The sequence below is a fragment of the Vanessa cardui genome, chromosome 20 (assembly GCF_905220365.1).
Source record: "Vanessa cardui chromosome 20, ilVanCard2.1, whole genome shotgun sequence".
Taxonomy (NCBI): domain Eukaryota; kingdom Metazoa; phylum Arthropoda; class Insecta; order Lepidoptera; family Nymphalidae; genus Vanessa; species Vanessa cardui.
This window is the reverse complement of record NC_061142.1, coordinates 8,848,369-8,863,343: the sequence shown is the minus strand read 5'-3', so window position 1 is coordinate 8,863,343 and position 14,975 is coordinate 8,848,369. Positions and strand designations below refer to the sequence as shown.

Genomic DNA, 14,975 nt, shown 5'->3' with positions numbered 1-14,975 from the left:
TAGTTGTAATAGAAAATTCCCTGACCTGAGAAAGACCGGCGAAAGAAATTCATCGGTGTTTTTATTATTTTAGCCATTTTTTATCGTTAACAAGAGTAACCAGGAGACGATCGTTTTATTCCTACGGTATGTTATCAAACGTGTACACTCTAATTGTATAGTAACCTTTTGCATACAAGCGTTCTATAATAGTTTTTAATATTTTTTAATTTGGCAACAGATTATGAACGCTTTCTAGGAACCTGTAGTAAAACATGCCCGTTAAAATAGTTACTGACTCAATACAGTCGAGTAATAACTTGGCGTTTATTCCTATATCAACTTTGCGATATATTTTTACGTTAATACATAATATTACAAAGATATATATTGAGAAGCAAGTTAAGATTTTCTATTCTCTAAGCTTATACCCAAGTTAAGTAGGTTTCTGCATCAAACATATCGTATGGACAATGAGTTACTATAAAACATAATACTGTCATACAAAATAATGCAGTAATCGACATATATAGATAAATAGAAACTTTTTTCAAAAATTTCGCAAATGCCGCAGAGCTTAGTCTACTCGCCCATTTTCTTATAAACATAAGAATTTACTTTAGGCTATTATAATTCTTGCTTAGAATTATATAGAGACGTACTTTTTTATGTACTGTGTTTTGCTTTGTAACTCAAGTTATATTGTATTTAATTGCACATATAATACGTAATATATTAATACTAAACGAACTCGAACTCGAAACGAGTCGAGATGGCCCAGTGGTTAGAACGCGTGCATCTTAACCGATGATTGCGGGTTCAAACCCAGGCAAGCACCGCTGATTCATGTGCTTAATTTGTCTTTATAATTTATCTCGTGCTCAGCGGTGAAGGAAAACATTATGAGGAAACCTGCATGCGACAAATTTCATAGAAATTGTGCCACATGAGTATTCCACCAACCCGCATTGGAACAGCATGGTGGAATATGAGAGGAGGCCTTTAGCCCAGCAGTGGGAATTTACAGGTTGTTGTTGTTGTAATTCTAAACGATTTTACCAAATATCGTTAAACATTTATAAGTGTTATTGACGGACGTATGATCGTTATCAATTTCTAGACTTTCTATGTAGAGACTTAACTTATTCTCTTATTCGATCTACGTTGGGGTTTAAATCCAGGACATGGGGTCTGCGCATTGTAAATTGATCAATTAAGTAACTAAAGCTATGACCTTTTTGTATATAAATCAAAATTAAATTCTCAACCAGCCATTCATTCATATAAACTATTATAAAAATCAAAGCTTTATTTCAACTAAAACTATTTCCGCTAAATCGCAGTTTTTAAAACATATTAATCATCATCATCAGTCTATGATTATAATCGTTCCTAAATATTCATAGTCTCTTCTGAACATATTATTCGATTTAAAAGTATTCACATGACCCAGTGGTTAGAACACGTGCATCTTAGCCGATGATTGCGGGTTCAAATCCAGGCAAGCACCACTGAATATTATATAATAATTTTGTGTTCAAAATTCATCTCGTTAATTTCAAAATTCATATATTCGATGTTTTTTACGTACGGAAAAATATAAATGATTTTATGAGAAAATGTGATTCTCATAACATTGGTACAAGGAACAAAAACAATCATGTTACTCCTGTTACTCGACTGCATAGACTTACAACAGGATCCCAGAAAGCGTTCAAAATGCTTATGTTGCTAAATTAAAAAAAAAATGTTAAGGAACGCTTGCGTGCCTGTGTTAATTTGGCAAAAAAAAGACCCGCTGAGTTTCTTTCGCCAGTTCTTCTCAGGTCAGGGTTTTAATTTAATTGTTTAATTTGACCATCAATAAGAACTTCTACGTTGAATAAAGTAACTAGAGTTTGAGTTTCTGGTGTTTGGCGTTGAAGGAAAACATCGCGAGGAAACCTCCATGTATCTAATGTCATAGAAATTCTGCCACATGTATATTCCACTAACACGCATTGGAACAGCGTGGTGGATTATGTACCAAAACCTTCTCCTCAAAGGGACGGAACGCCTTAGCCCAGCATTGAGAAATTTAAAGACTGTTGATGCTATGAGGAAATATTATCTGATTGATATCGTGGTAGCTGGGTACTTCATTAGACACATTTTCACGGTCTTAATCGCTTAAGTGATTGTTTGGAAAGGTTTAAGAATAGTATTTTATTCAAAGGAAATTATTAAACAGTTCAACCTTTGCCTATTCTAGCTAGGTGGTACTTATTCCTAAAAATGACCGAAAATATTTCAAGGGTAGAACCAAAGACTCTACGTGCTTTCTGATAATGTCAACACTGACAATTTTCGGAATCGGAGATAGCACTGTAATTCTGGGAAGAGCATCACAATAAATTTGATATGACCCGACTCGGGATTTCAATCCAGGATCTTGAAATCTGCCATCCATACAAGCTAACAATTAGACCAATAACACATTCGTAAGTTACGAATGTAATTACCTCATACTGAAATTATACCTACTGTACGTTATGACATATTACATGTTGTCGGGTGTACCAAAACAATATGATATAATTTTGAATAAAAGATAAATACATCTGAACAAACACGTATTATTAAGATGTATTTTAAATAATTTTATTTGAATATTATTTTACGTTGTTAAAAACAAACATCTGTATTGTTTTAAAATAATTACAGCTATTGTCTTTTTCTATTTACTCTTTATGATCGTGTATATTTTGAATTTTCTTTTCGTATATAAACTAAACATTGTTCATAAAATGATTTTTTAACTTCTGATAGCTTCATTTTCATTGACGTTTTTATTGGTACAAATAAAATAACAATTCTTTAAAAATTACTATAAAGTTTATGGAATTATAAATTTTCCTTTGCTCAGTTAAATGAAACATAAAATAATGAAGATTTACTCTCCCGCCTTTAAGTTATAAACTATTTGTCGTAAATATTTTTATAGGGAATTTTATCAGCGTATTTTGTTTAATATACTTTTCGCTACTAGCAACATTATTGAACCCTCTTTAACATCATAGAGATCATCTTCCTCAAAATAGTTTTTATATATCCATTATTTTATACCAAGAAACGACTGCATATTATTATTTTAGTCGATTCGTGTAATTTACTTATGTGTTAAAGTGTAGAAAATATATTGTAGTATATACTTAACTTTATTCTTTTAAAATGTCGTTAACAGTTTTTTATTACAGTTAAAATAATTAAGCAATATAAAAAACAGAACTATATGTTTTTCTTGCTTTAAATCTCTCATGTGAATAAATGATTTATTTAATTGAGTGAAGGAGGTTTTTTCAAAGTTAGAACTGTTTGCTAAATTTTATTAGTTAGTTTCTTGAATTATTTTTCCCTTTTTTACGCTAATATTGACTATCGTAATATGGCAACATACACTGTAGCCTAAAGTATATAAAAAGAAGAAGAAAAAATAGAATCTCGGTCTTACTAGTAGCTATTATTATTATTATATGCAAATAAGATTAGAAAATGTTCATAATATTTTCTTTTATGTTTTTCTGATTTTTTTAATAATAATTATATAAGAATCACATTTCGAGCACTGTCCAAACACTTTTAAAGAAGAAAGAGTAACTTAACCTAAGCGTTAATCTTTAAATAAAAAAAAAAAAAAAAACCTTTAGCAAAATATCGTGTAAGTACATGAGTTACGAAGAGTACAATTCTAATATGCAAAGGTTGTCTATTTGCATCTACCGCCACTAAATTGAAAATATTGTTTGTTACGATGGCGATCTATTATTATTTTACTTTATTCATCGCAGCGTTTTGTACTAAAACTAACATACTTAGTCTTATATTAAATTTAATCTGTTTCAAAGTTTGTTATATATTCATAAGAGAAAACAATACTTTTATAGTGGACCTGTTTTTGTAGAAATATTATGTCTAAGAAAAATCTTTTACCTTAATAGCAGTGGTATTATTATTTATTTAGTAGCTTCGTGCAAGCTTTGGGTAGGTACCGCACTCTCATCCAAGCACCACTATATATATATATATATATGTGCTTAATTTGTGTTTATAATTCCGTGCTCGGCGGTGAAGGAAAATATCGTGAGGAAACCTGCATAATTTAATCGAAATTCTGCCACATGTGCATTCCACCAACCCGCTTTGGAACAGCGTGGTGGAATATGTTCCAAACCCTCTCCTTAATGGGAGAGGAAGCCTTTGCCCAACGGTGGGAAATTTACAGGCTGTTACTTTTACACAGAAATATATTCACTATTCATATCCGATGTCTATGACTGGTGGTGCCACCTACCATTTGCCCATTAGCCCGTCTGCTACCATACACGTTATATCTACTGTATATCTTCAAAATCATATTCTTATAAGTCGACTGTGAAAATCAAATTCCAAAATTGAGTTCAATTTTCCAAAAAGCAGGCCTTTAAAATGGAATCTATATATTAAATGGATGCAATTTAAAAAAAAAACAGCTCCGTCAAGACTATAGTTTTATTTTCAGTCATATATTTTTACGTAAAAGCGATAACAAATATTGCACAATAATAATTACCGATTTAACTATAGAATTCTCTATGATAATTTTACAATTATTAGGTTTTTTTTTTAATTCTTTGTCATCAATAGAAATCCATTTCTGGATATAATTATCTGAAATGAAGATTCAGTTTTTCGCTTTCCACATCCATTTCTTTTTTTTATTTATAATTTAATTAAATATTTTTGTGAACAATTTGGCGCACAGAGATTAACAGTAGTTACTATTCTAACATTATCAGCTTATTAACTACTGTAGATCGAAAAGCAGCGAAGACCGCATCCGATGTCTTCTTGCTGGAGGCTCTCGCCCGTACTGACTTTTATGTACATACTTTTTATATAGATAGATATTTTATGTATGTATGTATATATTTTATTATTAGCATATGTTCGTGGTGTGTGTTTCTTATCGGTTTCCAATTGGATCCCATCATACTATCGGATGAATGAGACTATATGATTGGAGTCTGTGTTCAGTGCCAGATTTACTAGAGAACAACCGAGCAACGGCCCTGGGGCCTCCACAGGAGGTGGACCCTAGAAGAGAGATTCACGTAATTCCGGTGATTTGCCAATATACATATATTGTGTGTATTGTTAAACCATAGTGATATAGCCCAATTATAATAAAATTATACATTACAGTTTTAAGAAAGACATACAAAATCAATTAATTATTGATAAACCTCTTCATATCCCTTTATCTACAAGATTTTGGAATCCAGTCCTAACTACGTCTACCGAGGTCCGAACTCTAGATCTATTGAAATCATATAAAAAAATGTAATAGTATGTTCAGAGGTAAAACTTTTTGTTTTATTTTCTATAGCAATCTCCGGAAAATAGGATGTGATAGAAAAAATATTTATTTATTTTATCCAGAAACTGAAATGTCTTAGATAATTTAAGATACTGATCAGTCTGTTCTAATGTTGTTGTGAAGCCTGCGTACTAATGGACAATACTTCTTCAAACACAGGCCCTGAAATGAAGGTTTTTTTATATTAAAAATATGCGGTAGTTTTTTAAAGTATTGAGATATGGCACAGGACAATGTTTGAGATATTTCCATTTATTAATATTTTAAATATGAATGAAGCATGTACATTATTCAGTAAACTTTGAAGTAAGTCTAGTCTAAGTAGTAGTAGTCTTAATAACCAATAGTAGGATAGGCTCCTTCCCTTTTGAGGAGGTTTAGAGCATGTTCCACCATGCTGCTCCTATTTGTCTTTTCAGTTGTCACTTGTTGATTTTCTTATTGTGGTTTTTTACCCCACCGAGATGAATCATGAACACAAATTAATTACATGATAATTAAGTGGCGTAAAACAATCATCGTTTAAGATTACCTGTTCAGAGTCAATTCGGCTGTACCTCTGGCTGAATAACTATGTATTGCAAGTGATGCTGTCCAGATTTATTTTTCATTGCGCTGACTGTTAAAACCTGCTGACTTAAGCGTGAGATTTCTTTAGGTGGAAGTGCTATAATTATACATAAATAAAATGTCAAAGAGGTTAATAATTCATACGCAAAAATTTGCCAATTAAACCATATCATTAAATAATTTGGCGCGCACCTGTAAACCCTCGGGTGTTGCAGTTATCCATGAGCGGTGGTAAAAACTATCCATCAGGTTAGCCTCCTGCATGTTTGCCCCCTATAACATAAATAAAGTTTAAAAACTATTTGAAATAGTTATCTTTTTACACCATATATATTTTATTAAAGAGAGATGGGAAATTTGTCTGATGACGATTTTCCAGTACATGTACATGTTATTGCTATAAAAAAAAATAATTTCTTTACAGTTTTTCTGAGATGTTATGTCCCTTGATGGTGTAGTCAGACTGGCTCACTCCCCCTTCAAACGGGAATGTATTATAGCAGTATAATAATTAATGACTAATACCTACCCAATTTGTGTTAATAGTTTAATTCAATTTGTGTTTAATTCATGATGTGGTCTAAGGTGAAGGAAAACATAGTGAGGAATGTCTAATTTCAATGAAATTTTACGAAATCTAACCAACCCCAGGTGCAGCTTTGTGGAATACGCAATACAATATCCTCACAGACAGAGGAGGCCTAAGCCCAACAGTAGGATGTTTACAGGCTGTTACTTTACTTATTCAAATATAGAATAGTATGCATTATTGACACATGCAAAGGATTTATTGTTAAGTATTTTTTAATGCAAATTTACTGATTCTTCACTATCTCCTATCAAGTACTCCCCTACCCGCTATATTAACTACTCTCTAGTTACAGTCAATACTTTATAATCGTATAAACGTATAGACGAACAAGAGATTCAAACTTTTACGTCAATAGTCTAAATAAAAATCTGGTGAATCTGCGGCGTATAGCGACTCATATGGTCATAATAGGTATTTACCCGAAACGCTGCTATCTTGGTATAAGGTTTTGTGTTTTTTTTATTGTATAAGTTGGCGTACGAGCATATGGGCCACCTGATGGTAAGTGGTCACCATCACCCATAGAGAATGACGCTGTAAGAAATATTAACTATTCCTTACATCATCAATGTGCCACCAACCTTGGGAACTAAGATGTTATGTCCCTTGTGCCTGCAGTTACACTGGCTCATTCAAACCGGAACACAGCAATACTGAGTACTGTTATTTGGCGGTAGAATAACTGATGAGTGGGTGGTACCTACCCAGACGGGCTTGCAAAAAGCCGTACCACCAAGTAAATGTGTATTCACTTAGTAGATTTATAGAAATTAAAAAAAACACTTATCCTGATTTAATAGTATTTAATAATAAAATGTTTAAACAACAAAGTCAACGTTTATAACAAATTTTTAATGACTTACCTTTCGTATAATTAAGACGAAATATCTTCATGACACCGCGAGTTTCACATAATCTGTGGCTGAAACTAAACGAGATGTTACACAAAATACAAGTCAATATCATATCTCAAAATGCTTCTGGGATCACAAATTGATTTTTAATCTTTATCCTAAATGTTTAAATATATTTTAACGACCTCCGTGGTCGAGTGGTGTGTACACCGGTTTTCATGGGTACGCCACGCCGAGGTCCCGGGTTCGATTCCCTGCCGAGTCGATGTAGATTATAATTAGTTTTCTATGTTGTCTCGGGTCTGGTTGTTTGTGGTACCTTCGTTACTTCTGATTTTCCATAACACAAGTGCTTTAGCTACTTACATTGGGATCAGAGTAATGTATGTGATGTTGTCTCACATTATTTATTTGTATATATTGTAATATATTACACGCGAAATTAACTCAAATATAAATGTTAGCTAAAACCCATTGCGTTGCAGACTTTCAGTAGTCTTAAATGCTATTATTATTAAGATAAGAATTATTAACATTCAGGCTTAAATATATGCAAAAAACACTTGAAATATTTACAAAACAGATGACCGACATAGGTATGTTGGCAAAAATCGTAATTCCGTTCCTTAAGTCAAAAACTGAAACAGCCCTGTCCTGTCACAAGTAGAAGGAATAAGACAATGAGTTACGCTGTCAATGAATGTTTTTGCGTTACAACTTAAAGAATATGTTAGTTTTTCGGTATAAGACATTGGTCCTTGACTTCATTATGAAAAACTATCATATTCTACTAAAATCGGTAAGTCAAAATCATTATTTTTTTACATAGCAACTTAAAATTGATTATTGGAAAGATTGATAAGAAGGCGGATCAATTTAATACATATAATTAACCTACTAACCTTACATTACTCCCTACTAACCTTCGTAACAAGAAACAAAATATATTTGGGTTAAAAAATCTTGAAATTAACTTTCATTACGAACTTTCATTACGAAATATATTAAATGTTCTTTTTTTATATAAATTTTATATTTCTATAAATATAAGCATTGCCATTTTTCATATGCTATATAGATGAGCTGAAAGTAGCTGTAAGTGGTACCTACTGTAAGATATATTCAAGATTCCTCATAAACTCAATGGGCTAGCAATCTTGGGAACTCAGATGCTATGTTCCTTTTGCCTAGATTTTCACTGGCTAACTCACCTTTCAAGCCAGAACACGACAGTAGTAAGTATTGATGTGTGGTAGATAAATATATGATGTATCGGTGGTATAAAGCCCTACCACCAAGTAAAATATTATGTCTTTACCATAATACTTACATATTTACGTAAATAACTGCATTACAATAGCATAACAATATGTATAAATACTTAATCATATAAAAAAACAACATTTTCAAAAGCTTACAATCTTATTAGGTGCGCGCGCTTATTTAAAAGTATTGAATATTATAAGCGCCTGATAATTTTAAATAGCAACAAAACACATTGGACTATTGCATTAATATACTTAAGGTTAACAAAAATATTATCTCAGTTTTCATGCTATTAAATTTATTAATTTAAACTATTGCTTTCAATTGAAGGAATATTTTATACAAAAGAGAGATAAATTAGATAATTTGATTAATGTTTTGTAACTTCTTGCATTGGTTGAGGTAAGTGAGAGAGCAATAGCGGAACATCTCTTCTGTCGTAACGTGGTACAATATTTTGATAGTTGGTGTTTTGACATGTTGTTTTACTTAATTCGCTATCTGTGCTATCGAGATCAATTTTTAAAGTGTCCTGTTTTATACAAGATGACAATTTCTTGACCCCGATTTCGGTCGTCCTAGTCAGTGGCGGATTTACCTAGCCTAAGTAGGCTGGAGCCTAGGGCGGCAGATTTAGAGGGGCGACAAATTTGGACCAAATTTGTTATTATCTTACAGAAAAAAAATATAACATGTATACATATTACGTCCGTAATCCGTATACTCGTCACTACATAGCGGGTTGGAAAAATAATCTAGTAACTGACAGAAATATCACCTAGTTTATAACGATACTAATCAATGTAATGAGGACTATAGAACACAAATCATAAATGTTGCAAAAATAAAGATTTGTAAATCCGCCACTGGTATTAATAGATTACGCCCTATTCCCAGAGGTAAATTTACAACTGCGCAAGATAAATGTACAATAATGGTATTTTGTATAAATAATTTATATCTATCTTACTTGGTGATAAGGCTTTGTGCAAGACCGTCTGGGTAGGTACCACCCACTCTTCAGATATTCTACCGCTAAACTACTCAGTATTGTTGTGTTTTTGGTTTAAAGGTTGAGTGAGCCAGTGTAACTATAGGCACAAGGGACATAACTTCTTAATTACCAAGGTTGGTGGAGCATTGGTGATGTAAGGAATGGTTAATATTTCTTACAATACCATTGTAGGTATATGAGCGATGGTGACCACTTATCATCAGATGGCCTATATGCTCGTTCACTAAACTATGCCACAATAATATCTAAACATTAAAGTTTCTATTTAATAAAAAAATCATATATTTTTGAAATCTATCTTGATATATATATGATACAAAGCATACTATAAATATTATCTATCTTTGTTCGTTAGGCATTTCAATTTTCAATGCTAAGAATCCTTATTGAGTAAGTTAATGGATTCTCGACCGTCCGATTATAATGTTTACTATCACTCTCACTGTGTTTTCCGAGGCACAGGAGTGTAAGCATCTTCAGGTTGCTACTAACTATTGTTGATGGAAATAGCCCATAAAAGTCCTGACACCAATACATAAATAAAATAATATAATGATATATAAATGAAAAATACCTAACGCTATTATTATCCTTTACATTTCAATCCTAATGATCTATTTCAATCATGTTTGTTTTTTGTTGCGTAAATCCAGAAAAACGAGCATGATGTAAATGTATTTTTATACCATAATAAAATATTAATTATAAAATCATGGCAACACTGGAATTTTAAATACACTTGCATTATTCGTTACGTTTCGTTTCACGGAATGAAATCATTAAACTATTATTATATATTATACAATGTAAAACACTTAAAGGTATAGCTGATAATTTGCTAAATTTTAATTAATAACATACTGCGGATCCGTTGCCATTTCTGATCATTATTTTATTCCAAAAAACGTCATTATTGCTCAGTAGGTGTCGAAAGCGAACCCTTGAAGGAATTTGGCAAAAAAACAGACCAACGCGGTACAAGAATCGTGGCGTTATTGATTTTAAAGATATATCTTACAATAGTGTAAAATAATATGCTTAAAATAAAATTGAATTATCAAAAAAAAATAATAAAAAAAATTGAATATAACAAAACAAGTAATTTTAAGTGACAATTGTCTCACTTTTATCTCTTAAATAAAATTTCATATATATATATAAACTTATGTATACAATACCAAAATAAACTTAGGTACATTTCTAAATCATAAAAATAAAGACAAATATATGTAAGCTTGTGTGTTTATCTATTATTATTTACGTCATATATACGTACATAGCATTTAGACTTATACTAACTTAAAGATAACTATAAGAAAATTTGATAATGTTCTTTTTTTTAATGTAAAAAGAACACTATCACTTATTAAAATTAAGTTTTTTTTATGACAAATATCAATAGAAAAAAAATATGTTTAATGATGACACCCTACTGTGTACTTATTTAAAATGAAATGATAAAAACAAAGTGTTTTTTATTAAGTTTTTTTTAACGGGCACAGAACTAACGTCCTTTTTAACATGTTTTATATTTGTTACAGTTATATTTATATAGACGTGTTAGACGGTTAAAACAATAAAACAAAAATAATTGTATATTAGATTGTTAACAAAATCAAAACTAAATGTTTTCTTTTCTAAAAAGTAAATATCTGGTTTAAATTGAATATTTAGGCGGAAGCATTCCCCTCTTAGGCAGGTTTGGAGCTCAGTTGGAGAACGGTCATTATATCATACGAGTATATCAGGAAACAATGGGAATCAACAATAATTAAAAATCACCTAGAAGCCCAAAGCATAGGGCTCAGAAACCGGCCCAGAAAGTTTATGAGATTTTTATATACATTTATGGTACGTCTATTAATTTCGAAAACAACTATATACATTTATATATTGACTAATTATCCAGTTATGTATCAACGACATATTTTTTTTTTTCAAATCAACAGTTACGATGTAATCATTATTTTTTCTAAGCGTATTAATGATCTCTGAGTCTGTTCCGAAAGAGTCATAAAACGTTCGTAAGGCGACAGGCGTGCAACAGTTGTTTGATAGAAATGTCTCATTTGTTTGAAGGAGTCAGGTGCTTTGTCAATAAATTATGACAATTTTAATGAAGTTACATCCAAATACTAACTCTACAGGTTGTCTAATAGATGATGCTTACACAGCGTTACAAAAATTTAAAAAAAAAAAAAACGACTTATTTTTCACAAGAAAATATCAATGGTTCATTCATTGTTGTAAATATCGTTGTTGTACAAAATGATCATACAAGATACTTTCTTGTTACTCTTTCACTTTTTATAGTTAAGTACTCTTAACTATAAAAAGTGAAAGAGTGACTTGTCCCAATAAAATATTTCAAGCAAACCTTTGAGGTACCGAGTGGAGAATAAATGAGTATGGTAGCTAAAATGCACTCGAATGTAAAGAAAAAGTAGATTTTTGTACAAAATTATGAGTTTTTAAAATCTACTAGCGTATGAACCAGCCAATGATCACATAATTGTTAAAAACTTGTTATTAGTCGGAGAGACACGCTTGAAATGGTGACCTGAGAAGAACCGTAGAAAGAAACAACATAAACTTTCATTTTTTTTTTTCAATTTTCGTCAATCAAAATTATTTTTTTTTGTATTTATATTTGAACGCCCTGAAGACAGTCAACAAAATCTTTATTTTTATTTTATTTGTAAACTTAAAAATATATTTTATTGTTTTATAAAATCCCGCTGCGAAATCGTATGTGGTACAGATAACATTCGTATTATCTTGATAATTCCTAATATTAATGTATGTTTAATACAATGGTTAAGAATTTCAAATTAAAATTTGTATGTGATGATTTCATATTTCTCCTCACATGCCACATCAATTTAGTTACGAGGTCTTGGAAAAATATTATTTATAAACTCCGACTATTACAAAAAATTACGGAAATTTATATTTATGCACCATAATTGGAAACATTAGGGTACTTATTTAAATAAAAATAAGTAAATTAAACGATAAAATATCTTTATGAACACTTTGAGAGTTGCCATAAATAAAAATTCGGTCTTTACATATTGATACAAGTGACCAATATTTACATGAACTCGGCTAGTTTTTCTAATTTCGACTGATAAGAATCTTCTACAGTTTACTCACAGGATATAAATCACTCAACTTAATTAATCTAAACTAAGATACACCGAGGGTCACTTTATTAGGGAAGAATGGTGTTACGATATTTGCCAACCTCTCCAAACATTGGATGAATCGAGACAAATCTTTACTTGGTATCGGAAAATATTTGAGCGACACTAAGCGACCTCGTTGGCTTATTATCTTTGAGGTGAGAACAGAGAACCGAACTAATCTGTGCAGAAAGGACTTAAGTTGATGGATTTTACTTATGATTCCTTACTTTGTGAATTTTCGAATGTCATTTTGACATCAATAACTCAATTTGCGGATTAAATACTCCATATTCCATAGTATTCACACTTCTCAGGCAGAGTGCCAAGGATTCAAGTCAAGGATTAATTTAATTGTTTTTCTTTTAATAAATCGAACCAAAGGGTTAACTGTCTTTAATTTTTCAGGAGCTGCAACGCCGCACAGCTTAAAATATAACAGTATGTATACTTCGCTTTGGAAAGCAAGTAGATTTGGTCCTACGCCTGAAATTTTCCCGGCTGTGTCAGATTTGCTAACCCATCAGCTTCAATGTCAATCGTGATGGAGCTTGAGTTAGCGCACAGACTATATAATGCCCTGATAGCTTATACTAGTTCCTCAATAATGGTCATTATTGGCAAATCAGTATATGACATTCATAAATCTAGACCCAAATATTTTCGTAATTGACAAAATATAAGAAATATCAATACAATTCAATATGATTCATAGTATTTGAAATATATTTATACGTTTGAGCTGGGGCGACCAAAAAGTTTTTATTGAAGATAATCAAGTTCCAAATTGACTATTCAGTCTGTTATAGAAGGAGGATGACAACTTAATCACCGTCGTAAAGAAATCATCAAGCAGCTCTAGCACCCGGAACTAATCAGCTGTCTTAACAAACGTATGTTTCTAATCCCGCGCGCGAATATAGTCTTTATTCCAAGGTAGCAAAGGCAAACTCGACTGCACTGGAGGTGAGCGCTTAATCCGTTACGATTAGATACGGCTTGGAAAAAATCGACGAAAAAATACAGCAGCAGGTTAATTGTTCGCTTTGAAACCAAAATGTTGACAGGCCGCTGTTGGACTAATTTAAAACAGGCCTTGTTTACTTTACGGTCGTTTAAATGTTTTATTTAAATAGAACATATTCGATTAGAGTTTTAATTGTTTGAAAATACGATTTTTGAAAGATTATAATAAAACTTTTTTTGTTTTATCATTATATTAGTATTTATTTATTATATTTATATAAGAGGCGAGATGGCCCAGCGTTTAGAACGAATGCATCTTATCCGATGATTGCGAGTTTTAGCCCAGGCAAGAACCAATGAATATTTATGTGCCCAATTTGTGTTTATAATTCATCTCGTGCTCGTCAGTGAAAACAAAAAATAATCTAAAAAGGCACGAACGTAAGTCTGTAAAGGAAGAAATGAATTTAATTTAAAAATTGTTTTGTACTTTGTTATAGAATGAGAATAGTCAGTCAGTGGATGGACACAAATAAAATAAATCTTGATAGTAAAAAGTAGGGTGTAATTTGAAGATACTCTAGTAATCATGCCGTTTTTTATATATATTATATATTTAAGTGAACGGATAAATGAGCTACATGATAGTAAGTGGTCACCATTGCCCATAGTCATGGTCCATTAGCCTATTATTCCTCCACTTAGTTAGCTAATAGCATGTACAAACTAAATAAAACAAAGTTCATCATGTTAGTTAATACAATACACAGTGGCGGATTTACCAATAGGCTAAGTAGGCTGGAGCCTAGGGCGGCATATTTAGCCCAAATTTGTCTTACAGAAATAAAATAAAAACTTATAGTTATATGTATACACATTACGTCCGTGATCCTTATACTCGTCACTACATAGCGGGTTGAAAAAATAAACTAGTAACTGACAGAAATATCACCTAGTATAAACTAGTTATTAGTATGATTATAAAATCATACTAATAACGGGAAAAATCCGATGCAATGGAATGAGGGTGATAGAACACAAATCATAAATGTTGCAAAAAAAGGGCGGCAAAAACTGAATAGCCTACTAGCCTACTAGCAGCAGTAAAACCGCCACTGACCATATAAATAGACTAATTCATATTATGTCAAAC

The 14,975-nt window shown here is 31.5% G+C and overlaps 1 long non-coding RNA gene across 1 annotated transcript; it reads right to left on the bottom strand.

The window, feature by feature from the left end:
- Positions 1–5,167: 5,167 nt before the first annotated feature.
- LOC124538612 lies at positions 5,168–6,213 on the bottom strand. Its single transcript, XR_006966987.1, has 3 exons — positions 6,137–6,213; positions 5,907–6,041; positions 5,168–5,536 (listed from the first exon to the last, which is right to left on the bottom strand). It is a non-coding gene; the product is annotated as an uncharacterized LOC124538612 (long non-coding RNA).
- Between the last annotated feature and the right edge of the window lie 8,762 nt (positions 6,214–14,975).